The sequence below is a fragment of the Piliocolobus tephrosceles genome, chromosome 9, assembly GCF_002776525.5.
Source record: "Piliocolobus tephrosceles isolate RC106 chromosome 9, ASM277652v3, whole genome shotgun sequence".
In the NCBI taxonomy this organism is placed as follows: Eukaryota; Metazoa; Chordata; class Mammalia; order Primates; family Cercopithecidae; genus Piliocolobus; species Piliocolobus tephrosceles.
In genome coordinates, this window is record NC_045442.1 from 116954853 (window position 1) to 116981733 (window position 26881).

General features: G+C 42.2%; 1 pseudogene across 1 annotated transcript; it reads right to left on the reverse strand.

Moving 5' to 3' along the window:
- Positions 1-6173: 6173 nt before the first annotated feature.
- On the reverse strand, positions 6174-7057 carry LOC111550005 (annotated as a pseudogene). Its single transcript, XR_002733894.1, has one exon. The product of XR_002733894.1 is annotated as a 60S ribosomal protein L7a pseudogene (transcript).
- Positions 7058-26881: the final 19824 nt, after the last annotated feature.

The following is a 26881-nucleotide window of genomic DNA, read 5'->3' on the forward strand; positions in this document are numbered from 1 at the left end:
CCCACAGCCCCCATCCACCCATCCACCGATCCATCCCTTCACTCAATCAACAGGTCTGTGAAGTGCTGCAGCCAACACCAGTACTTCCTCAGCAGATATTTTATCTCCTTTATTTTTCCAACAAACCTTGATTTCTTTCTGTTATTGGGCAGCCATATACTTTTGGAGAAGCTAAACTCGCCCTCAGTCCCAGGCAGCTGATCTCAATTAGCCTAAACCATTAATTCATCCATGCAATATTTACTGGCTATGTTTTCAGTTCAAGGCATTGTTTCTGGAACCAGGGATACAGCAGTGAGATGAATAGCCATATTCCACTGATTAAGATGCTCACACCCTCTCTTCAGAGACACTGCCTTTGACTGGATACATTGAAATTAGTTATAGTCAGATTTGTAATGCTCACTCATATCTTAAGCTATTTCCTGGGCACAGATTTCCCCTTGCAGTTAGGCACGACCAAAGTGACTATTTATGGCCAATGGACTGTGCATGGAAGTGACAGCGTAAATTCTAGGCCAGCATTCTCCTCCCCTGCTGTTCTGAGTGAATGGGCCCCACATTCCCATTGGTACAGGCTACAATTTACCAGGCTGAATCTCAGTGTCTGCATGGAGGATGGTGTCCCAGAGGATCACCATTACCTGAGCAGGCTTCACTTGAAATAGAAACAAGCCTTTGTTTACACAGTAATTAAGATTTGGAGTGTTGATTCTTACTGTAGCAAAACCTAAACTGACTAATATAGCAATCAACACTAATATTTAGGTATTAGCTAAGTGGTATAGGAGCCTCGGGAAAGTAGCAACTCACAGATAAAAGGAGTCAAAAAGGAAGAAGACTTTGAAGGTGATGCTCGAGCTGGGTCATGAGAATGGAGTTAGCTATGCAGATATGCAAGTAAGAGGCTTCATTGTAGTGGAAACATGCTGGGCCAAAGCTGGGGGTGGAGGGGCTTCAGTGGCCTGATGTGCTGGGGGGAATCATGCCTGGATTCCTTTGGCTGCAAGTAGAATGTGTGGCTGAGAGAATGGCTTTTGTCAGGCCAAGAGTTCAGCTCATTACAGCAGAAAGCCTTTCGAGCACGCTGACTGTGGATGGTGAAAGACAGCAAGAGTTCCAAGTAAAAGAAGAAAATCAAATGTCAGAGCATCTACTTAATCATGATAATTAGGGGCAGAATTAAGGGTTTCCTTTCCAGTTCAGGCTTTCAGTCCTTGCTGTCTCTAAATACCATTAAATGAAGTGATATAACCTATTAGGGTCTTTCAATCTATTCCCTCTGGGCCCACAGAGGTCTCTTTTGAGAGATGAAAACTTTGGAACCAGTGGTGTAAATAGAAATTATCCAGGCAGAATTAACAGGAGTGGGCGGAGGCCATTTGAGTTGTGTATATTTATAGTCTAAAAAAGGAGACCTAAAAATACCCTCAGAGCAGTGACATATTTTGTGGTCGATTTAGTTCTGTCGAGAGGGAGACTTATACCACTTACCAGGCATAATTGTTTTTAAAATGTCTTCTCTATGGCTCACAAACTTTATAATAAAGAAGTACGTGCTGTCTGTTATTTGAAGAAATGAAAATACCACGTTTCATCAATTCTGAGACACTTTTTTTTTTTTTTTTTTAACATTTCAACATCTCCATAATCAGGATATGTCTCAACTCATGGTGTACCATAGTTTAACTGGCAGCATTTGTTGCATCATAGAATTACAGGCATTGTTGAGTTAATGAAATGCGGTCAATGCCAATCAGCTGAAGGAGTTCAAAATGGCTGCCTCGGAGACGCTACAGAGATGGGGTGGTGAGGGTGGTAAGGGACTGCTATTGTAGTAACAACATTGTGAAATTATTTGACTCTTTATGTATATGTGTACTTTATTTTAAAAAAAACTTAAATTTTTTTTGTTGTTGTTTGTTTTTTTTTTTGAAATGGAGTTTCGCTCGTTGCCCAGGCTGGAATGCAGTGGTGTGATCTTGGCTCACTGCAACCGCTACCTCCCAGGTTCAAGTGATTCTCCTGCCTCAGCCTCCCAAGTAGCTGTGATTATAGGCCTGTGCCACCATGCCTGTCTAATTTTGTATTTTTAGTAGAGATGGGGTTTCTCCATGTTGGTCAGGTTGGTCTTGAACTCCTGGCCTCAGGTGATCCACCCACCTTGGCCTCCCAAAGTGCTGGGATTACAGGTATGAGCCACTGCACCTGGCTAAAAAGTATTTTTAAAGAAAGAAGTACATGCTGTCATAGAACTTGTTCCATATCTTGAGGGAATTAATAGCCTAGAAAATATTCTTTGGTCACCTTGCAGAACTAAAGAAAATTTTGCTTTTCTCCAATATTTCTTGGCATTTCTTTAAAAGGAGAAAACCATGGTAACTAATACTTGGGACAAAAAAAAACCTCCTCCACTTGAAGGCAGAAATATGCTACTTATTTTTGTATTTATCCCAAAGCCTAGAGTTCAAGCCAATCAAATAAACACATTGATTTAGTTTCATAATAAATGTTGACCAAGTGCCTACTCTGAGCCAAGCAGAGTTCTAAGTGCTGGGGATAAAGTGGTCAGCAAAATAGACCGATTTTTCGGCCATAAGAAAATTGCATTTGAGTAGGGAAAGGAGATTATAAGGAAGTAAATGAGCAAATGTATATAATGTCAGATGGTGTTAAGTGCCATGGAAAAGTATATACTAGGAAACAGGTAGGGAGTATTATGACTTTTTCCTTAGTTCAGCTAAGAGCTGGGTTCTTGTCACATGGCCGTGAAAGATTAGGCTCACAGATGCTTTGAAGGGTGAGAAAAAAATGGAATTTATTGGGCAAAAAGGGAACGAAGGGAAACATGGACCCTCCACAAAGCCAGAGTCCTGCTAATGCATTTCCTGCCTCGTAGATTGAGTTCCAGGTACCACCCAGGAAGAGGAGGGGTCGAGCTCCTCCCGCTGCAAAAGAACTTCCAAAGGCTCCACCCCAGGGCGCAGGTCAGTCAGAGATTCTGCCAGGGAACCCTTCCCATCTGTCTCAGAAGCATTGGGGCTTGTTTGCTCTTATATAGAGAGTGACTGGAGAGAGCCTTACCATAATATGTGCTGAGACCAAGAGGAAATGAAGTTGAAATCATGTGAATATCTAGGAAAAAGAGGGATCCAGGCAGAAGGAGCCAGCAGTGCAAAAACCTTGGCCTGGGATGTGCATCACACAATTTTGGGAAAGTAAAGAGACAAGCATAGATGGAGTTGTGGGAGCAAGGGGGAGAATAATGGGATACAGGTCAGAGTGGTCTTGGAGGTTAGATTAGGTTGGACTTAGTAGGTCACTCTAGGAACTTTGGCTTTTTTTCTGAGTGTTAAGAGGAACCACTGAAAGCTGTCAAGAGAAGTATGTGGTCTATTACAGAGTTAACTGTATCTCCCCAAAGTTTATATGCTGAGGTCCTATCCCCAGTACTTTGGAATGTGACTATATTTGGAGATATGGCCTTAAAGAGGTAATTTAGGTAAAATAGAGTCCTATGGGTGGACTCTAATCCGATAAGACTGGTGTCCTTGTAATAAGAGGAGATTAGGAGACATAGGTATGCACACACAGAGGAAACATCAGGTGAAGACTCAGGCAGAAGGTGGCCATCTACACACCCAGGAAGAGAAGCTTCAGAATGGAATCAACTTTGTCAACACCTTGATGTTGGACTTCCAGCCTCCAGAGCTGTGAGAAAATAAAATTCTGTTGTTTAAGCCACCCAGACTGTAGTACTTTGTGAGGGCATCCCTAGCGCACTAGTGCACTGATCTCCCCTTGAAAATAAATCTTTCTAGCCTCTGTGTGAGCAAAGGCGTGGGGTGGATTGTCACAGCTGGGAGACCAGGCAGAGGTGATTTTGATAATCCAGGTAAGATTGGATGGTGCTTAGTTCTGAGAGTTAGAAGTAGGGGTGGTAAGAAATGGTCAGACTTGGGACATATGTTGAAGGTAGAATGGACAATTTGCTCTCAAAATAGTTGCTGGGTGTGTGATAAAGAATGGAGAGAAGACTGCAGAGTTTTGGGCCTGAACAACTAGAAAAATGAAGTCACCATTTTCTGAGATGGGAAAGACAGAAGGAGGAGCAGGTTTGGGAAAAGGCTGTGGGAATCAATCAAGAGTTTGATCTGTGTGTGTGGATTTCACATGGCTTTTTGAGAGCCATTTACTGGATGCTCCAGGCCAAGTAGTGGCACATAGAAGGGCCTGAATAATTTTTCCCCGGTGTGATTTTTTTTCCCCTGTCTGCTGAGCCTGCAGCAGATGATCATAACATGCTCACTGAATAAAGGAGTGGACAAATCTGAAGGTGAGAACTTTAGCTTTGCTCTTGTTGACGCTGGGAAAAGCATTTCTCTCTGTTTGCATCTGAAAAAATATACATATCTGAAAAAAAAAATAATGCTACCATTGAACTATCTTGCTTTAAACTAGTCTGATTTTTTAAATCAATGATGATGTGATGGCAGCTCACGGATGCACATTATTAAAAAATGTACTGCATTTTTTTGGAGGGAATTTTCCAAATGTATTGAAATAGGACATACAATTCAAACAACAAAATGTTTCATGTTCTATAACCTTTCTGGAATAGTTATTGGTCCTTCCCTCCCAGTAAACTGTTTACTTCTTCATGTTTCTTGAGGTCTTTGTTGAGACCTCGAAGCAAAGCACCCTTTCAAGGCTATACCCTCATTGACTTGGCTAAGAGTAGCAACTCAAGTGACTATGTCCAAATATAGTAAGATGGCAGCCAGTATCCTATGAAAGAGACAGAGCAGACTAGAAAAATTGTAAAATTCAACCCAGCTGACACACTGTGATACAAATAAATATTTGTGGATTAAATTTTTCCAGGAATGATTTTTTCTTGATATTATTTTAATAACATTTTAAGCTTACAGAAAAGTGTCAAGATTGGTACAAGGAACTCCTGGATACCCTTTACCTGCCAGAATCACCAATTGTTTACATTTTAGCCTACTCTATGTGTGTATGTGTCTGTGTATGCTCACACATACATACTTATATGTGCATATGCATTTAATTTTTTTCTGAGTTTTATGAGATAATTGGAGCTATCATGCCTCTTTACCACTAAATACTTCAGTATATATTTTTATAAAACATGAATGTTCTCTTATACAATCATGCTATCATGATAAAAAAATCAGGAAATTTAACATTGACACAATACAGTACTATTACTTAATCCACAATCCAACCACACTCAATTTTTCCAGTGGTGACAATAATGTTCTTTATAGGCATGTTTTTCTTCAGTCCATGATCTGATCCAAGACCACATATTGTCTTTACTTGTCACAGCCTGTTTTCCTTTAATCTAGAACTGTTTTTCAGCCTGTCTTCATCTTGATCTTGACATTTTTGAAAAGTAGAGGCCATTTATTTTGTGGAATGCCTATTTGTCTTGTCTGATATATCCTCCTAAGTAGATTTAGGTTCTGTATTTTTGGTAGGAAGAGAACGTGTGGATATTGTGTCCTTCTTTGTGATCATATCAGGGAGGATGTGTCTGTCTGTCCCAGTATTGGTGATTGTAGCTTTGCTCACATGGTTAAGATGATGTCTACCAGCTCTCTCCATTATAAAGTTACCATTGCTCCTTTTGGAGTGAATAAGTAATTTGTTGGGCAATACCATGAGACTTACGTAAGTATCTGGTTCTTTATTACAAGTTCACCTACTTATTTTTATATACATTGATGAATTTCTGCCTTTTGGTTGATTGATTTTTATTGGCTATAGACTGAAGCATCTTCTTCCACAGCTTTTGATGATAGTGTATGGCATCTATTGAACCAAATACATGCAGAATTATTCCTTTCCAGATTGATCTGTAGAGCTCGGCGGGTCATACCTGAGGCACACATGTACTGATGGCATTCATTGGTATCGATACCTTGACTAATTAATGCTCTGACAGGGTGTCAAAAAATTAGTGGAACTCCTGGGAATCTGAAAGGGTCTGTGTCAGTCATTATTTAATATTTGAAGACCATCTTATATTGCTGACAGTTCCATGTATGCAGAGTTTGTTATCTACATATACTTCTGGATGTTACAATAAGTGTTATAATATCAATCCTTGACATAAGATTGCTTTGTTTTCATTTGCCTTTTTCTTTTTTTGAAGGAAAATTTGTATTTTAATTATTTTTATGTACAGGAAACTCAACAGTGTACATTTAACCCAATTTAGTGGCAAGTTCTTTAGCCTTTGCCTTTTCGAGCTTGGCGATACGAGACACAGACTTGGGACCCAGGACATTGCTGCCCCAGTGACGGCGGATCTCATCGTATCTGTCATTGTAATTGGTCCTGATAGCTTCCACCAGCTTAGCCAAAGCGCCTTTGTCTTCCGAGTTCACCTGTGTGAAGGCGACAGTGGTGCAGGTCTTCCTGTGGACTAGACGGCCCAGTCTGGCCTTTCCCTTGATAATGCAGTAAGGGACCCCCATTTTACGACACAGGGCAGGCAAGAAGACAACCAGCTCGATGGGATCCACGTCGTGTGCAATCACTACCAGCTGAGCTTTCTTATTCTCCACCAAGGTGGTGACGGTGTTAACTCCTGCTCGAAGGACAGGTGGTGTCTTAGTGGGGACATCCCCTTTGCCAGCAGCTTTCTTCTCGGCCCGGGCCAACAGCCTCTGCTTCTTCTCTTGCTTTGTCTCTGGTCTGTACTTGTGGGCCAGCTTAAGCAGCTGAGTAGCTGTCTGGCGGTCCAGGGCCTGGGTGAACTGGTTAATAGCAGGAGGCACTTTCAGCCGCTTATAGAGGATGGCTCTCTGCCGCTGCAACCTGATATAGCGAGGCCATTTCACAAAGCGGGTGAGGTCTCTTTTGGGCTGGATGTCCTGTCCAATGCCAAAATTCTTAGGTCTTTTCTCAAACAGGGGATTCACCACTTTCTTGGCCTCCTGCTTTTTCACGACAGCAGGGGCCGGAGCCACCTTCTTTCCCTTGGCCTTCTTTCCTTTCGGCATCTTGGGTGGCGGGAGGAGAAAAGCGCCTTTTTCTTTCAAAAGTGAAATGCAGGAACCTTCCAGTTGCCTGAGATTTCATTTATGTTTTAATAAATTGAAGAGTTGCATAGCTAAATATAAAAATATACTTTCTAGCAATTTTAATAATCTTTCTTTTCATAACATGGAAGTATATAGATGTTGCCATTCACAAATCCATATGATGGCTTCCACTTCCTCTCCTTGTTACAAAAGTTTTACATTTGAGTGGGCATGCATTGTAATTTTTTCTCAGTTTTTCCATGAATAACAACTATGTAATACCAGGCAAACCAAATTAAGGTACAAGTTATTTATGTGTTTAAATGATAATCCATGGCAAACAGTGAATATTATTGACCCAAGAGTATTGAATTCATAAATAATAAACTTATTTTAAAAATATTTAGCAAAATGGAAAAAAACATTCTCAGAAGTCCTCAGTTCTCTTGTATGTCTTATATGTCTCTTATATGTCTATATGATGTCTTAGAGATCATCAAATTCTCCTAGGTGATTATAACATTTAAAGATCAGTTCAGCCCTGGGTTGGGGCAACACAAACTCTGGAGCAACCATGGCCTGGCCCACTCCAGGACTTGTTTGCTAATAACTGTTTCCTTCCAGATTCTTCCAACCCTCATATGTACCTGTGTCGACACAGGGGCTTAAATGAGAGATTTGAATAAATTAAGGAATAAAGCTAGTACTTACCAACATGGGTGGTTAACATAGTTTAATAGAACGCTTTTGTTACTGGAAAGGGGTCCCAATCCAGACCCCAAGAGAAGGTTCTTGGATCTCGTGCTAAAAAGAATTCAGAGCAAATTCATAGATTAAAGTGAAAGGAAGTTTATTAGGAAAGTAAAGGAATAAAAGAATGGCTACTCCATAGACAGAGTAGCCCTGAGGGGTACTGGTTGCCCGTTTTTATGGTTATTTCTTGATTATATGCTATTCATGTCTTTCCTTATTAGATCATCTAGGGTAACTTCCTGACATTACTATGTCATCTGTAAACTGGCGTGGCAGCGCTGGTGGGAGTGTAGCAGTTAGAACAACCAGAAGTCACTCTCATCACCATCTTGGTTTTGGTGGATTTGGGCTGGCTTCTTTACTGCAACCTGTTTTATTAGCAAGGTCTTTATGACCTGTATCTTGTGCTAACCTCCTGTCTCATCCTGTGACTTAGAAGGCCTTAACCATCTGGTAACGTAGCCCAGTAGGTCTCAGCCTTGTTTTACCCAGCACCTATTCAAGATGGAATTGCTCTGGTTCACACACCTCTAACATTCTCAGGGTACCATTTGTAGAGAGCTTTCTTCAGAACCACGTGCAGAGTGATGTAGAATGGGATTTCTGCTTGCCTGTTGTTGTAGGGTTTGTAAAGCAAGTCTCAAGCATCACTTCCAGTGCAGTGAGGAATGTAAGTGTCTTGGAATTCTTAATGTGCTCTTATATTGCAAGACCGAACTCACAATCTGTTTAGAGACAGCAAGAGACAAGTATTAAACTCTGATCTTGGCCGTATGTGCTCAAAATGAGAACTCCTAGGTAACAGTTCGATTATAGTGAAAGGGATGAGCATGCAAAAACCTGCCAGACTAAAGGAATGATGATGGCCCAGGGTTGTATCTTTTTGTCAGACGTGAGATCCAGCAAATCTTGAAAGAAAGTAGACACACAGAGACCTTGTGCTCATAATGGGGTGACCATCTTAAAGAACCCCTAGTTTCCTTACTATGGACTGAATATTATTGCCTTGCAAAAGGCGTCCCTTCCAACCATGTTCTTTTTAATGGGAGTAGCAAATCCAGCAGCACAGGAATTAATTAATTGTTTTGTGAGAACTAAGCTCTGATTTTTTTCTTATCTTGCCCAATTATCTGAGGGGTCTGGGGAGTCATGCCCTACAAACCATAAATTCTCATCAGATGTGTTTTGTATGTATCATTGATTTACTTTCCAATCTGACTCTGGCATAACAATATATGACAAAGAAGAAAATCAAAATATTTTACCCCAAAACATGTTTCTTTGCCGTATTTTGAAATGGCCCTGCGAAGCCGTCCTTTGTGGGGAGAAATTTGCATCTGTAAAGAATCTCTGTTAACACAGCTAGATCTGTTTTTTGCAGGCCCTCCCAATCCTGAAGAGATTAACTGAGTGTCTACCACCTTTTGAAGGTCTGAAAGGAAAACATTTGTCTTGTTTTTTCTCTAAGGGCAGCCACTATGAGACTTCAAAAGAACCTCCACAATCTTTTATCTTAACTGGAACATTTCCTTTCTATTGATCCCAGGTCTTTAGACAAACTTAACCAATTGTCAACCAGGAAATATTTAAATTTACCTATAACCTGGAAGCTTCCCACGTTGAATTGTCCAGCCTTTCTTGACCAAGCCAGTGTATTTCTCAGATGTCTTTGATCTCTCATGCCTCCCTAAAATGTATAAAGCCCAGCTGCACCCCAACCCCCTTGGGAGCATGTTCTCAGGACCTCCTGGGACTGTGTCATGGGCCATGGTCACTCATATTTGGCTCAGAATAAATCTCTTCAAATATTTTATAGAGTTTCACTCTTTTTGTTGACATGTATCATATTTGGAGTATGGCTGGGATGCTGTGTCGTCTATGGGATGAATATGCTCTTCTTACCTAGGTATGTGTATACTTGGTAAAGTTTCCAGCAGTGTCCCTGAAGCTTTCAAATATTCACCGCTATTTAGAAGAACTAAGTTATGGTTCAGTGACTCCAGTAATTCCTTTATGCAAAATCCAACAAGGCATCTACAGATTTAAAGTGAAATCTTACCCTCTTTGGGAGGTTCCTTACAGAGCCAGGAGAGCCTGGCTGCCTCTTGTTGGCTGTCCCCATGGATTCTGCTTCTCTTCGATGCTTGTTTATTGAACGTGTGGGCTAATAGGCCACTGTTTCATTAAGTGTAAGAGTTTATGGGCGGCTGGATGGTCAATAACATTGACCATTCATAAATCAAATAATTAAGTCCGATGAAGCCTAGACAAAGTAGGCTGACCATTGCATATAAAGTAACTTCCCAGGGGCACCTCAGTGGGTACAGTTGATTTTGCTAGACTCCAAGTCTGGGATTTAGCTTGTAGTGGTAGCTTTGAGATCTGGGAATGCATAGTAATACACACATCACAGCCTCTAACTGGATATTTCTCTCAATTCCCCCACTACAGTGAAAAGGTCACATGTAGCAAGTTGCTCCTTCCCCAGGGGCATTCCTGTCTCTGAACCTGCCAGGACTCAGACATGAAAGCTGACATCACCATATATGCCTCACATTCCTATAGTGTTAGCTGTTTCTATGGGGAGTCCTTCTTACTGGAAAGGGGTCCCAATCCAGACCCCAAGAGAGGCTTCTTGGATCTTACACAAGAAGGAATTCAGGGCAAGTTGATAGAGTAAACTGAAAGCAAGTTTATTAAGAAAGTAGAGAAAGAAAAGAATGGCTACTCCATAGACCGAGCAGCCCTGGGGGCTGCTGGTTGCCCATTTTTATGGTTATTTTTTGATGATATGCTAAACAAGGGGTAGATGATTCATTCCTCCCTTTTTAGGCCATATAGGGTAACTTCCTGACATTGTCATGGCATTTGTAAACTGTCACGGCGCTGGTGGGAGTGTAGCGGTGAGGATGACCAGAGGTCTCTCTTGTCTCCATCTTGGTTTTGGTGGGTTTTGGCTGGCTTCCTTACTGCAACCTGTTTGATCAGCAAGGTCTTTATGACCTGTATTTTGTGCTGACCTCCTATCTCATCCTGTGACTTAGAATGCCTTCAACACCTGGGAATGCAGCCCAGTAGGTTCGAGCCTTGTTTTACCCAGCTCCTATTCAAGATGGAATTGCTCTGGTTCAGACACCTCTGACATCCTCGCTGGCTATTTCCTCTAGGGAAGAACTGGAAGGTTTTCAGAGCCCTTTTCTCACTTTCTCTCCGTGGCTATATCAAGGGCAGGAAATCCTGGAAAAAAAAGAACCCCCAATTAACTCAGTGCCTTCTTTAGCTTTTAGAAATCATAATAACAATGCTATTATTGGCTGGGCGCGGTGGCTTATGCCTGTAATTCCAGCACTTTGGGACGCCAAGGTGGGCAGATTACGAGGTCAAGAGATCTAGACCATCTTCGCCAACATGATGAAACCCCGTCTCTACTAAAAACACAAAAATTAACTGGGTGTTTAACTGGGCATGGTGACGTGTGCCTATAGTCCCTACTTGGGAGGCTGAGGCAGAAGAATCACTTGAACCCGAGAGGCGGAGGTTGCAGAGAGCTGAGATCGTGCCACTGCACTCCAGCCTGGTGAGAGAGTAAGGCTTCTTCTCAAAACAAACAAAAACAAGCAAACAAACAAATGCTATTATTTACCATGCATGGAGCGCCTGTGATGTGCCAAATTTTACACTATTATCCTTACACAAATTGACTTGGAGCCTTAAAGCACTCTTGCAGGCCAGCGACTGCTCATTTTACAGATATACTAGGCTTGCAATATAAAGCAATAAGGTTGTGGTTCAAACGTGGACCAGATTGCCCTAACAGATTTTAGGATAGATGAGTAAGCCTAAGTCCACAGAATTCTGAGGTTGGGGTTATCCAGCTTCACTGTAACACATATTTCTAGGGTTTAAGCCTGAGCTGGGAGGGTGAGAAGAGGATGTTGAGGATATGAGGACATAGATTCACAGAGTTTTGTGACCCCAAGAGGACAGTGACTATTACTCATATAGTGTTTGTAGGGCATAGCGATTATTTTTCTAGGCTCTTATGTGTGTAATTATGCAATTAATCCTCCCTGTGACCCTGTGAGATGTGTACAATAGGTCCTCATTTAACATTCTCGGTAGATTCTTTGAAACTGTTACTTTAAGTCAAACGGTGTATGGCTGGTCCTGGAATAATGCTGTTTCCTTCAACATTGTTTTGTTGATAGAGGAAAAAAATTGGTTTCATTTTACATCGTTTTGCTTAAAGTTGTAGTTTCCAAGAACCTATTGAAGATATTAATTGGGAATCTGCTGTGTTGTTATGATCCCCAGTGCAAAGTCTTAGGCGGGCAGCAGCTTCCACCGTGCCCTAATCTGTTTCCTAGCTTTACTGAGGTATAATTGACAAATAAAAATTGTATATATTCAAGATGTACAATGTGATGATTTCATATACATATACATTGTGAAATGGTTACCACAAACCAGCTAATTAACTTATCCATCACCTAACATAGTCTTCCTTCCTTCCTTTCTCTCTCTCTCTCTCTTCCTTTCTCTCTCTCTCTTTCTCTCTTTTTCTCTTTCTCTTTTCTTTTTTGCTTTTTCATTCTTTCAATTTTTAATTTTTATTTTTGTGGGTACATAGTAGGTATATATGTTGATGGGGTAGTTGAGATACATTGATACAGGCACACAATGTGTAGTAATCACATCAGGGTAAATGGCGAATCTGTCCCCTCAAGCAATAACTTTTGTGTTATAAGCAATCCAGTTATACTCTTTTAGTTATTTAAAAATGCACCAGTTATTACTGACTATAGTCACCCTGTTGTGCTATCAAGTACCAGATCTTCCTGCCTTCCTTCCCTCCCTTTCTTCTTTCTTTCTTTCTGGAACATTTAAGATCTGCTCTTTGAACAAATCTCAAGTATACAACCCGGTATTATGAACCATAGTCAGCATACTGTACCTTAGGTATCCAAAACTTCTTCTTCTTAGAATAGAAATGTTGTGTCCTTTGACCAACTTCTCCCCATTTTCCAAATCCTGAGCTGCTGGTAACCACCAATCTGCTCTCTTCTTCTACAAGTTTCACTTTTTAAAATTCCACGTATAAGTGAGGTCATGCAGTATTTGTCTTTCTCTGCCTGGCTTATTTCACTTAGTATAATATCTTCCGGGGCCATCCAGGTTGTTGCAAATGAGAGGATTTCCTTCTTTTTAAAGGCTGAATAATATTCTCTGTGTGTGTGTGCACGCGCATAAACTGACGCTTAGCTGTTTCCACGTCTTGGCTGTTGTGAGCAGAGTTGCACATAGTCCTCTAAATCTGCATGTTACAGCTAAAACTCACAGAAATCTGTAGTAAGGTCAACAGCAGTAAGGTCAACAGCTTTTTCAGTTCATTGTCACTATAAAATTTGATCTGTGGTGATACTTTTGGGTCAATGTGTACATTGTCTAATAAAATCTAAGACAACTGTCTCATCGTAGACTCCTTTTGATTTGTAAATATTTGTTTTAATTACAATGATGATTTTTTAAACAATGAAATTATTTTTTTAAAAACCTTCTAACTAAAAGCTTTTCAATGGAAAAGGAAGGATTCTCAGATATTTTCATTCTTTGAGTAAATCAGGTCATTTAGGAGAAATCTGAAGGAAACCATTACATCTCAGCTCCCTGCTTGACGCCTGAATTGCTGACAAGGGAGAATCATTGCCATAAATGGAACTTACACAACACAAGCCTTTAACTGTAGCAAACAACAAGGCCCTACAAAGACTCTTATTAAAAATCATAATTGTATTTCTGAGTTACACGGTAACGCACCTACTGGATTTCTGAAGATTAAGTAGCCCTTCACAGGTCATCTATCCATAGTTGTAACAATGACGTTACTACTTTACATAAAATAGTATATGGTTTAGAATAGAAGAGTGATTAAAAAATCACAAATTCATCCAAAAAATAAGGAACAAAAACTATCATAGAATTATTTACAGTTTTCTTACTAATCAAGTCACATAGGTTTCTGTAGAAAAAAAATTAGAAAAATTCAAGTAAACAAGAATATGGAATTGTCCATAGTGCCATGACTCAGACAGACTCATGGGTGGTGGTTGGTTTTCATGGTTTTATTTCCAAGGACATCTGTGTTTTTCTGACACCAATTAGTGACTGTGTGATTCTGCTTCATGTAATTACTATTGCTAGTCAGGAGGCTGTCCTGATTTCTAGTCACTTCTAACAGTCTTTCTACTGAAGGTGAGATGGTTGTACCATTTTTGGCCAAATGGTGGGAAAAGAAATGAGAATAATACAATGCATTGGGACTTCTCATTTACCAACTATAAATGAGAATAACACAGTGCACTAGGACTTACCAATCTAATTCAGTGAGGGATAAGCTGTTCCCTGTAAAGTTATGCCACAAGTCAAGGGCAAAGTTGGGGTAAAGCCCAAGATTGAGGCTTTCCATTTTCAATTGTTCTGATTTTTAATTTGGACAACTCAAGCCTCCTGGTAGATGCCAGAAATTTTGGCAATGACGTATTCCCCAACTTGGTGTGATCTTTGTCTTCATCTCAAGCAGCCACTTTCTTGTTTCTTGTCACAGGTCCTCAGATGAATGGGTTTTCTGCCTGGACACCTCTCCTCTAAGTCTCTGGTGATATAAACAAAGAGTTCTAGGTGAAGCGGTAACTAGTGTTTTTATCTTCGCTTTTAGCCTCCATTTTAGCTTAATTCTCATAGTAACAAGGGCAGGAGGTAGGGGCCATTGGAGAGGACAAGAACTAAAGAGGCTAACAAAGAAGAGAGTCACCCATTGGAGGTCAGATAGATTGAAGGCCACAGTCAGGGCGAGTCGGGGGCTGGCGAGCATTCACAGGGGTGATGTGAGGGCAGAAATCTAGGAAATGACCCACACCCTGAAACAGAAGGATCAAGAAGCCAAATCAGAGTGACTGGGCTCCAGGAAATTCAGGTCAAGGCATTTCTTCCATTTAGTTTCATAATTTAAAATAGTAGTAGGGTGTTGGCTTTTATTGAGCTATTTCTTCTATTTTACTTACACACACCAAAGACGATCTATTGTCATTTGTCCCATCAATTAGCATTTATAATGAACAAATCTAAATTTCCTATGACTTTCTATAGTCTTCAAGCTTGTTCCCTACAAAGTTAGTATATTGAATAGTAAATATTCTCATTTTACAATAGTGTGTGGAAATAGGCTCCACTTTAGAATTCAGTGTGGCTATGTCAAGAGTGAAAAATATGTTTTCAGTTAAGTTTATAAAAAACGGAGTCTTTGGTCAAATGACTGTTAAAATATAAATAAGTATTGGAATGAAAAAAATCCACAGAGGGTTATAAACTGTACTGAGTTGGCAATGATGCTAGTAATAATTTTTTTTGGCCAGGAAAAAATTATAGCATTTCCCATGCCATCCACGGGCTAATATCACAATTTATGGACCATATAAAATGTTTTATTTAAACTCGTGGGAAATTTCAAAACTATATATACCAAGATACTACTTGAGGAAATAAAGAACCTTGTGTTTTAATTCTATGATATGGTATAAAAATTATTTGTGTGTAGGAATTCACAGCTCCCTAATTCCCTTTGTCTTGGCATCGTCTCCAACCCTGCTTTATTGGAAGAAAAAAGGAATACACTACATGATCAGATTCTTGTAAAAATATAAATATATATTTCTTGGAGGTAGAGTTGAGGCAATGTGCTAAGGTGTATGTAGCATGTTGCATGGAGAAGCAAAGGAACTGGGGGCAGAGATGCGATCAGGATGGAGTGGATGAGGCATGTGATTTGATCAATAGAGGAACAAATCCCAGGAGATTGAGAGATGGAGGGACCAGATAAATAGAAAGGAGAGGATATCTTTTTTTTTTTTTTTTTTTTGAGACAGAGTCTTGCTCTGTCGTCCAGGCTGGAGTGCAGTGGAGCTATCTTGGCTCACTGCAACCTCCACCTCCCGAGTTCAAGTGATTCTCCAGCCTCAGCCTCCTGAGTAGCTGGGATGACAGGCACGTGCCACCATACCCAGATAATTTTTTTTTTTTTTTTTGGTATATTTAGTAGAGACAGGGTTTCACCATGTTGGCCAGGCTGGTCTCAAACTCCTGACCTCAGGCGATCCACCCGCCTCAGCCTCCCAGAGTCCTGGGATTACAGGCATGAGCCACCGCACCTGGCCAGGAGAGGAGATCTTAATACCGGTAGCATGGATGTAGTTTCTGACCTGCCTTAAACATTTGAGTGAGTAGCTGTGATTGAAATTTCCATCTGGATTGTTTTTCTTTTGCTTTGACCCTGATCCACAACCACATAGTGAGGCTCAGGGTTATATAAGGACTGTGAAAGCAATGTGTGTGAGACTAACTCCACCGTGAGCTAAATCCATGTTGGAGGACAAAAACCTGTTTGTTCCAGGCTTTACATATGTTATCTTCACTTATCCTCATAACACCTATATAATGTGACCACTATTTAATCCCATTGACAGCCAAGGAAACTGATACTTAGATGGTTGCACAGTTGACCACGTGCTGACAGCTAGGATCTCATATCCAGTATCCAAAGCCAGGCTCACCTATGTTCTGAGCCCTTTCCTCCCTTCCTTTCCCTTCCTTTTCCTTCCCTTTTCCTTTGTTCCTTCCTTCCTTTTCTTTTCTTTTCTTTCTCTCTTTATGTCCCTTCCTCCCTTCCTCCCCTTCCTCCCCTCCTCCCCTCCTCCCTTCCTCCCTTTCTCGCTTTTTTCCCCTTCCCTTCTCTTCCCTTCCCTTCCCTTCCCTTCCCTTCCCTTCACAAAAGAGTTGAACAGACACTTCACCAAAGAAGATATACAGATGGCAAACTAGCACATGAAAAGACATGCAACATCATTCATTACGAGTAAGATGCAAATTAAAACCACAGTGTGATACCTACCACTACAAACTCCCCTTCCTCCCCTTCCTCCTCCTTCCTCCCCCCCCCTCCTTCCTCCTTCCTGCTCCCTTCCTACCCTGCTTCCTCTCCCCTCTTTCTTTCTTTCTTTCCTTCTTTCTCCTTCCTTCCTTTCATCCTTCCTTCCTTCTTTCTTTTCTTTTTTTTCTCTGTCTTTCTTTCTCTTTTTATCTCTCTCTCTTTCTCTTCTTCTCCCTCTAACTTCTTTTTCTTTTTCTTTCCTCAGATGGAGCCTCACTCTGTCACCCAGGCTGGAGTGCAGTAGCAAGATCTCAGCTCACTCCAACCTCTGCCTCTTGGGTTCGAGCAACTCTCCTGCCTCAGCCTCCTGAAGTGCCTGGGATTACAGGCAATCACCACCACACCTGGATACTTTTTGTATTTTTAGTAGAGAACGAGGTTTCACCACATTGGCCAGGCTGTTCTCGAACTCCTGACTTCAAGTGATCCACCTGCCTTAGTCTCTCAAAGTGCTGGGATTACAGATGTGAGCCACTGCTTTCCTTGCTTTCTGAAAACCCTTTTGGTTTCGTGTCAATGTCTTTGTTCATTCAATTTGGGGGCCCGATGACAAGTCTTTTCCTTGTGCCCCAGTGATGTTAGTAGAAAAGGTGAGTAATGGAATGCCAGTCGTATGGCTTTGCTGACTGACTTCTTTGACCTCACACAGCTTAAGATCCCTGTCTCAGACCTTCCTAAGTGAAAAAATGCAATCAAAATGTGATTCGCCTCACAGATAATTTTGAAGATGGGCAAGTCAAGGCTGTTATAAAACCCCTTGGAAGCTGAGCACAGTGTTTCACACCTATAGTCCCAGCAATTTAGGAAGCTGAGGCAGAAGGATTACTTGAGCCCAGGAATTCAAGACCAGCCTGAGCAACATAGACCCCTTCATTCAACCTCTTCTCTACAGAAAATTAAAAAAATAAAAGACTAGCTGGACATGGTGGCATGCACTGTAATCCCAGCTACTTGGGAGACTAAGGTGGGAAGATTACATGAGTCCAGGAATTTGAGGTTGTAGTAGGCTATGATCATGCTGCTGTGCTCCAGCCTGGCCAACAGAGCAAGACCCCATCTCTTAAAAGATAAAAACCACAAAACCCCACTTAAGAATCAACAAGAATCAATGTCCTTCCCCTGGTCATACTGTACCATGGTCTTCCAGTTCCTGTTGCAAATGAATTCCTTGGCAAATCATGAATTGATGGGGACTCTGGTTCCCCAGCTGAGGCAGAGCTCAGAATCCGAGTTGCACTTTGGCTGAGTAAGAAATGGAGGTGAGACGGGCTGCAGTCAGAAATTCTCTCCTAGATGCCTACACCTCAGAAAAAGTTGTTCGAGTGAGCACTGTGATGTGTGAACTAGAGTGTCAGGCCCTGTGGAGTAAACCCTATCCAACCAGAGATGCAAGAATCGATGGGACTCCATAGGGACACGTCTCACACCATACACACAAGTAATCCTTTGCTAGCTTCCTCTGCCTGGGATAAATGGCAATGGCAGTCATATGGATTTAAAGTCTAGGCCTCTAATCCAATACATTCAGAATGAATCGTCTTTCCCATATTGATTTCAGAATAAACACACAGCCAGCATCGAGAGCCTCCCTGTAATTCTGGGAGGGTGGTTATTCCTTTGATGCCAGGAATTATTCAAAATTCATCTTAAGAATAAGAGAAGTGAAACTATTTGATAGTGGTAAGGACACCAGATCTTGTTTTGTCTTTGTGGTCAGGCAGCATTGTGATGGTCGATTGCCTAGCTTTCCTGCAGCCATCTGAGACCAAGAAGCTCAGAAAGTCAGGTCACTGTTGCAGAAAAGCGGTCCTGATCCAGACTCCAAGAGAGATTTCTTGGATCTTGTGCAAGAAAAAAATTTTGGGTGAGTCCATAAAGTGAAAGCAAGTTTATTAGGAAAGTAAAGGATTAAAGAGTGGCTACTCCATAGACAGAACAGCCCACTATTTGCCCATTTTTATGGTTCTTTCTGGATTATATGCTAAACAATGGGTGGATTATTCATGCCTCCCCTTTTTAGACCACATGGGGTAACTTCTGACGTTGCCATGGCATCTGTAAACTGTCTTGGTGCCGGTGGGAATGTAGCAGAGAGGACAACCAGAGGTCACTCTCATCGCCGTCTTGGTTTTGGTGGATTTGGTCTGGCTTCTTTACTGCAGCCTATTTGATCAGCAAGGTCTTTATGACCTGTATCTTGTGCCGACCGCCTATCTCCTCCTGTGACTTAGAAAGCCTTAACTGTCTGGCAATGCAGCCCAGTAGGTTTCAGCCTCATTTTGCTCAGCTCCTATTCAAGATGGAGTTGCTCTGGTTCACATGCCTCTGACAACTCCATCGAGAGAGTAAATAGCAATTTGAAAGAAGCTCCCTTGCTTTATTTGTTAGAGCTGATCCATGGCTGATCAGATCCAAAGGAAGGGACAGATTGCCTGGTTTTTTTTTTTTTTTTTTTTTTTTTTGTGTTATCATAAGCAAACAGAAGAGACAAGACCCTGGCATTCTGGCAAAATAAAATAATACAACACACAACCCTGGTGAGACCCCAGGCAGTGAGTGGGCAGTCCTGGACATTTTGTCCTCATGTGACAAGAAATTCATTTCAGTCAGGCCCTTTCTTCAAGGCTCTGGAAGCTCTCTTTACAAGGATCATTCCTTTCCTAGGTGAACAAACTTTAATCCTCTACAGGCGACTTCATGTCAGACCCTAAGAATAAAAGAACATTGACAGTAAGTTCAATATCTCCTTAGATTCCCGCTTTATTGAAGCATTAAGATGTATTTCATTTGTTATCGTTGGTGTGCTGTTATTTTTAAGCTGGAATTCTTATCGGTCTTTACATCATCTAATTTGGGCACCCACCCATGAGATAGGGAGCAGAATCAGAAATCAATGCTGGCTGTGGATTTCTAAATTGATTCATGGAATCCAAGAATGCCCATGTGCTTTGAGGTGTGTGCATTGCCTGGATAACATGACTTACCCACGTATGAAATGTTTGTGGATTTGATTGTCATGAATAAGATACACATTTGTTTATAAACATCATTAAATTCACAGTAGCCTCTTGCCTTATTCAATGTGGACTGAAGGTATAGTGATTATCATGATACTGTTTTGAAAAGCACAAAGGAGGCTGGGCGCAGTGGCTCATGTCTGTCATCCTAGCCTTTGGGAGGCCGAGACAGGCAGATCACCTGGGGTCAGGAGTTCAAGACCAGCCTGGCCAACATGGCAGAAACCCCGTCTCTACTAAAAATACAAAAATTAGCCGGGCATCGTGGTGGGCACCTGTAATCCCAGCTACTCGGGAGGCTGAGGCAGGAGAATCACTTGAACCCGGGAGGTGGAGGTTGCAGTGAGCTAAGATTGCGTCATTGCACTCCAGCCTGGGCAACAGAGTGAGACTCCGTCTCAAAGAAAAATACAAAATAAGAAAAAAGAAAAAGCACAAAGGGATTTTAATATTGGAAAAGGATGGAAATAGAGCAGAATGAGCCTCAGAAAAGCACATTCCTCTCTAGAGATGCCATCACTTTATCTGGTTCCTAGGAGTAGAACCCGTCCCCTTACAGAAACCAGCAAGGATGGAATGTGGAACCGAATGGCTTGGGTTTGAATTTCAGCCCTGTTCCCCACTTCCAACTCTGTAAGGCGTCTTCTGGCCCGAGTCCATGGCCTCTGTTTACTTCAGTGTTCTCATCTGTGATGTGGGGACAATAACTAGGCTATTCAAGCTGTTTACCATACAGCTTGGAAGGCAGTTCGTATTCAACAAATAATAGCTTGTTGTGTTTTAGAAAATCATAAAACAGCCACTGAGGAGGCTGAGGCATGAGAATAACTTGAACCCTGGAAGTGGAGGTTGCAGTGGGCCGAGATTGCGCCATTGCACTCTGGCCTGGGTGACAAAGTGAGACTCTGTCTCAAAACAACAACAACAGGAGAAACCGAAGGCTTCCAGGTAGACCAAACTGGCAGTGCGAGGTGACTGTCCAAGAGTAGCTGCCGCCAAGCGCCCAGGCTGCAGGCTCCCTCGGGCTGCCTGCCTGTGTCCCTTGACCTTGACGGTAGGTTCTGGCAGACAACCTGGCATCTCTTCCAGTCCATTAAGACAACAGACGCAAACACACTCAGGAGCCAACTGCTGAAATCAGGTTAATTTCAGCTGCCTCCTGCTCCCATCCTCTCCCCAGCCTGTGCCAACTCGACCCAGAACTCTGCAAGGTTAGGTCATGGTAAAACTCCTGCTAATGGACATTTCTCAGTGGGGAATGTGCTGAATAAATGCAAAACTGGGTGGCCATTGAGGCTCTTTTTAGAAAAGAAATTGCTAGCCTATCATTAGGAGATGGAAGTGGGATAGAGCATGGAAAACAGGAGACAAATGAGCAGAACTAGAGTTGGGTGAATAGGAAAATGTCTTCAACTTGATCTGTGTTCATTTCCTAGAAGATCCAATTGTTTCAGGAACAGTGGACTTAATTGGGTTATATGATTGGACTTTTTTATGAAACAATAAGGTTGATTTGCATTTTGCCGTCACGATGGTAGTGCCTGTCTACGTGGAGAAACAGGAAGACAGCGCCAGGCTGTGCAATCACCCGCCAGACGGCCGCAGTTTGGTTTTAGATCATTTGTCTTTATCTTCTTTCCCTGCATTCCGTTCTGCCTTCTTATTTACCCAAATTTGTACTTAGTGTGGAGAAAATTTGCTGTTAGGCTTTCTCTTGTGATTCAGAGTCAAATGATCTGAAGTTTCATTTCAGGAACATGAAAGAATTTGAAGGCTGCTATTTGCATGATAACGATGGCTTGACTCCTGGGGAAAATGCCTTTCTGTTAGCGTGAGAACGAGGGTGATGAGCTTTCCCTCTCCCACCATTACATTCCTGATGACTGTGTTTCTCCAGTGGGCACGTCCTCTCCCCATGCTCTTCCTGGACCTCAGTGGCACCCCTACATCTTCTCTCCCATCTTGTTCCCAGCACCCAGTTCGCTGCACCTGGACAAATGCCCATGTGTACCTGCTCTAGGCTGGGCACGGGGCAGAGTGTTGGGTATATGAGATAAATAAGCCTGATCCCTGCCCATAAGGAGGTCATAGTAGAGGGACTTGCCTGCCTGCAGAGGGATAGCACACAGCAATGGGAGTAGGAGAATTCTAAGCAAAGGCATTTAGTTTGCAGTTCTTACCTAGGATGAACCTTAGGCTCATTTGATTTCATGGATGAATGCAGAATATGAACAGAAACTCAGTTAACTGGGCATTTTTAGGAGTGATAGTTCCAGTAGCACTGCTACCTGTGGTTAAAGAGACCAAGCTTTGGAATTAGACAGGCCGTGGCTCTGCCCTTCATCACTGTGCGATCTTGAAAACTGTACTTCACCTGTGAGCGTCAATTTCTGTATATGCCAAAATGAAGTAATAACAGTGACTTCATAGGACTGTTAAATGAGATACTGTAAGAAGTGTCTGGCAATATGGCTGGCACATAGGAGGTACATAATAAATGATAGTGATTATAATTTTCTAGTGATTTGTCTGTGGATAAGTTCATGAACATCTGTGTGAAGGGTAGGGCTGCCCTCTTGGTAGGAGAGGACAGCTGGCATGGGTGACACATAAGCTGAGCAAGCGTGCCCAGGAATCAAGGTGGGTGTGAGGAGATTGAGGACCCTGACAACATCTTTGCTTTGGCAGCAACTGGGCTTTCTATTATGGAAAGGAAATGTCATGTTTATCCAGCCAGATAACCAGGTTGCTACCATCAGAGAGCTTTAAAACGGAGCTTTGCAAATGTGTTCTGTGCAGCCTGCGGTAATGAGATTCATGCTTCTTCAGTGGTAATCCTCCACTAGACAGCAGTTTAAATCTTTTTCCTATTTGGTGCACAGAACTGAGGTCCAGGATATACATATTTCCAAGTGTCATTTTTAATTTAATGCATGGTTGCACACATTACCACTGGCACAGCTAAATAGTTAAACTGGAATCCATCAATTTGTCCTGAACTGTTGACATGTAGGGTAACACTACGATTAAATTAAATTTAAATATAAGAACGAGAGGCAGCTTGGTTCCCTGGCAGCTCTGGGGCCTGCTTTGTCAGTGAGGCCTGGCTGCAGGAGGAAGAGGACATTTTAAAATATGAGGCACATTCCTCCCCACCCCTCAGTATGGCTCGGGGAATGTGCTGATTCTGTTGTACTTCTGGTTATTTTCCCTGACTGAATGGCAAAGCAGACCAGGTGTCTAGATACTGGCAGGAGAGCGCTGTGCAAATGTAAAAGACAATCACTGTGAATAGGACAAACCTGGTTTGCAAATCATGACAATTTAGAGCTAGGACAGATTTGACAGACTCCAGAATGTCAGAACTGGGGAGATGAGCCAGAGCTTCAGTCCAGCTCAGAGAGGTCAGGCAACCTGCCCATAGGACATCTGGAACTAGCACCAGGCCCTCAGGCTCAGAGCGGGTACTCACTCTTCTGCACTTCACTGTGCTTTACACAAAGACGTGGCTGAGTGGTACCTGCTGCTCATTTCTGTGAGAGCCTGGGAAAGCGAGAAAACCACTCCGAGCTCAATTTGCTTGTTTGAAAAATGGAGACAATAACAGTAACTCTCTCTTAGGGTTGTCAGGAGGATTAAATGAGTTACTAGATGTGAAATGATTAGGACTCTACCTGGCACTTGGTAAGAGCTCAGTACACCTAAACTATTTTTGTTGCTGTACTAGTAAAAAATACCTATTTTTATTATTGACCCAATGTTTGCTCAGAATAGTTTTTCCAGGAATAGAGACAATCAGGATTACCTGGATCCTTAATGGTGGTCTCTTGCAGGCAATGACATGCAGTTCTAAGAGAGCCAAGGTATTTATCTTATAGGTCTGTTGTAACAAATTACCCCCAAATTGGTGGGTTTCAACCATAGATATTTATTCTTGCACAGCTTGGGAGGCAAGAAGTCCAAAGTCAAGGTATCACCTGGGCCATGCCCCCTCCAAAGTGTCAAGAGGAGGATGGTTCTTTACCTCCTCCAGCTTCTTGTTTTTTTCCCTCATCACCTCACCCTCTGCCCCTATCTCCACATAGCCTTCCCCACTTCTCCGTGTGTCTGTCCCCTGTGTCTCCCTTATGAGGACACTTATCACTAGATTTAGGACCCACCCAGATAATGCAAGATTTCATCTCTGATCTCATCCTGCGGTCCTTCACTTAGTTGTATCTGCAAAGATGTTTTTTCCAAATGAGGTCACATTCACAGTTCCAGGGCATGGACAAACCTTTCTCAGGGCCACCGTTTAACACATCTCAGCCGGTCGTTATGGAGATGAGAGGTGGGTGTTGGAAATCGAGCAAAAGTAGAAGGAGTAGAAGGAATTAAAGCCATTGATCTGGCTTTGGTTGAACTTTGTCCTAAGTGGCCATATTCTCTGGTACTTAGAGGGGAACCAGTGGTAGAAATAGAGAAATAGAGAAATGAGACTGGAGTTATCATTCAACTGATCATAAAGAAACATGGATTGTGACTGGTAAAGAAGGTAGACCCTCATTCATTCATTCTCCATTCATTCACTCATTCAACAAACACTGATCAAGAGTCTCTGGTGTCCCTGGTGCTACCATATAGTACATGCCAGGATATTTGTCCTGTCCTCATAAAGCCAATAGTCTAGGGAGGAACACATATGTCAATCAAAGACTTGAAACCAACCCAAATGCCCATCAATGGCAGACTAGATAAAGAAAATGTGGCACATATACACCATGGAATACTACACAGCCATAAAAAGAATAAGTTCATGTCCTTTGCAGGGACAAGGATGAAGCTGGAAACCATTATTCTCAGCAAACTAATACAGGAACAGAAAACCAAACACTGCATGTTCTCAGTCATAAGTGGGAGTTGAAAAATGAGAACACATGGACACAGGATCGGGAATATCACACACCAGGGCCTGTTGGGGGTGGGAGGCAAGGGCAGGGAGAGCATTAGGACAAATACCTAATGCATGATGGGTTGATAGGTGCAGCAAACCAACGTGGCACATGTATACCTACGTAACAAACCTGCATGTTCTGCACATGTATCCCAGAAGTTAAGTAAATGTCTTATTTTACTTAAAGTAAAATATAAAAAAGATTACAATACAATATGGTGAGCACAAAACTTGAGCTATTCTCAAAGGATTACAAGTGCAGAGAGGAAGCGTGCAATGTGCTTAGGATTGGGGTTCAGGGAGAGAGAAGGTGAGTGGTGTATCAGGGCAGGCTTCCCGAGGGAGGTGACAGTGAGTCAGATCTGAAAAAAGGAGTCAAGTCACACATGGAAGGAGGGGATAGGAAGAGGAAAAGAAGACTGGACACAGGAGCACAGGCACAGGGGCAATCAACAAATGTGGGGTCCTGGAGACAACACAGGGCTTTCCGAGCGTGGAGAGGGAGGAGGGAATGTGTGATGAGTCCACAGAGCTAGACAGGGAAGATTCTGGGAGCCCTGTACACCATGCTAAGCATAGAGCATGGCTTTTAATGGATAGAAAACCTTTTAGTGTTTGTAAGTATTTTAAGCATTTGTAGAGAGATTTGCCTTGTAGAAGACACACTCTTGGCTGTGTAGAAGAGACTGGAGGGTGGAAGTCGAGCAGGAGATCAGTGAAGGAAGATTTTGCAGAAACCCAGTCAACAGAGGATCAAGACCCGGACTTAGTTACTGAGTATTGTGAGAGAGAGGGAGAGACCAAAAAATGCCTTCTATATCTCCAGCGTAGAAGAGTGGTGGTAAGTACAGGGAGGAGCGGAATTTGAAGGGAAGAGTGTGATTTCTGCTGTGGTCCACAGTCAGGAAGTCTAGGAAGAGAGGCCAGGTGGAAACAGGACTTGGAAACATGAGTTTAGGGCTCAGGGAGGAGGCAAAGCTGGTGGTATCTATTTGCAAGTCATCAGCACGTGTATTGGTTTCCAGTGGCTGCTATGACAAAGAACCACAGACTGGGTGACTTAAAACAACAGAAATTCATTCTCTCACTGTTTCTGGAGGCCGGAAGTCTGAAATCAAGGTGTCATCAGGGTTGGTTCCTACTGGAAGCTCTAGGGAGAATCTGCTCCATGTTTCCATCCTGGCTTCTGATGGCTGCTCAGAATTCCTGGAGTCCATTGGCTTATAGACCTATCACTCCCATCTCTGCTGCTGTCTTCACAAGGCATTCTCCCCATGTCTGTCCCTGTGTCTCTCCTCCTCTTATGGAGACTCTAGTCATACTTGTTTAGGGCCCATCCTATTCCACATGACCTCACCATGATGAATTATATCTAGAGAGACCCATTTACAAATCAGTTCACATTCTGAGGCTCCAGGAAGGACACAGATTTTTGGGAGGGGACCCTGTTCTACCCAATACAATATATGAGTGGTATTTAAAACAATGGGATTATGAGCTTATTCAAGACAGGGGTAAAGAGTTGAGGACAAAACACCAACATTTGGAGCTAGTGCAGACAGAGGAGCCATAGATGAAGGAGAGAAGAGTCTGGCAGAACTAGGAGAGGCTGCATCACAGAAATGGAAATGGACATTTTCAGGAGGAGGATGGCAGTGGACATTGTCAAGTTTGTTAGTGGGAGAGAGATAATTTGGAATTGTCATTGATGGAAAAGTGTGCTGGCCAGCAGTGAATAAAAGAGTAAGAATCCTTTTCAGATGTAGACTAGGACTTTGTAGACACACTAAGCAATTTTCCCTGTTATGAGCTTTCTTTCTTTTGTGTTCAGAAGCAGAGAAGGCAGATCGTAGTACTAATGTAAGAATGAGGGCTTGGTAGGTAAGTGGACAGGGGGAACTGGGTGCAAGAGAATTGGGTACAAGACTGCAGAGAAGCTCAGATGGTCAGCCATGGAGTTGAGGCTGGTGAGAAAGGAGGAGGGACCAGGAGACGCTGATGGACTGAAGAGAGGAAGATAGCAATTGATTAGATTGTGAAATGTAATACAGTGCCTCCAAATATGGATGCTAATAGTTATTAATAATAACTTTAATTTTCTCATTTCAACCAAGACAATTTCATGTTTAGCTAAGTG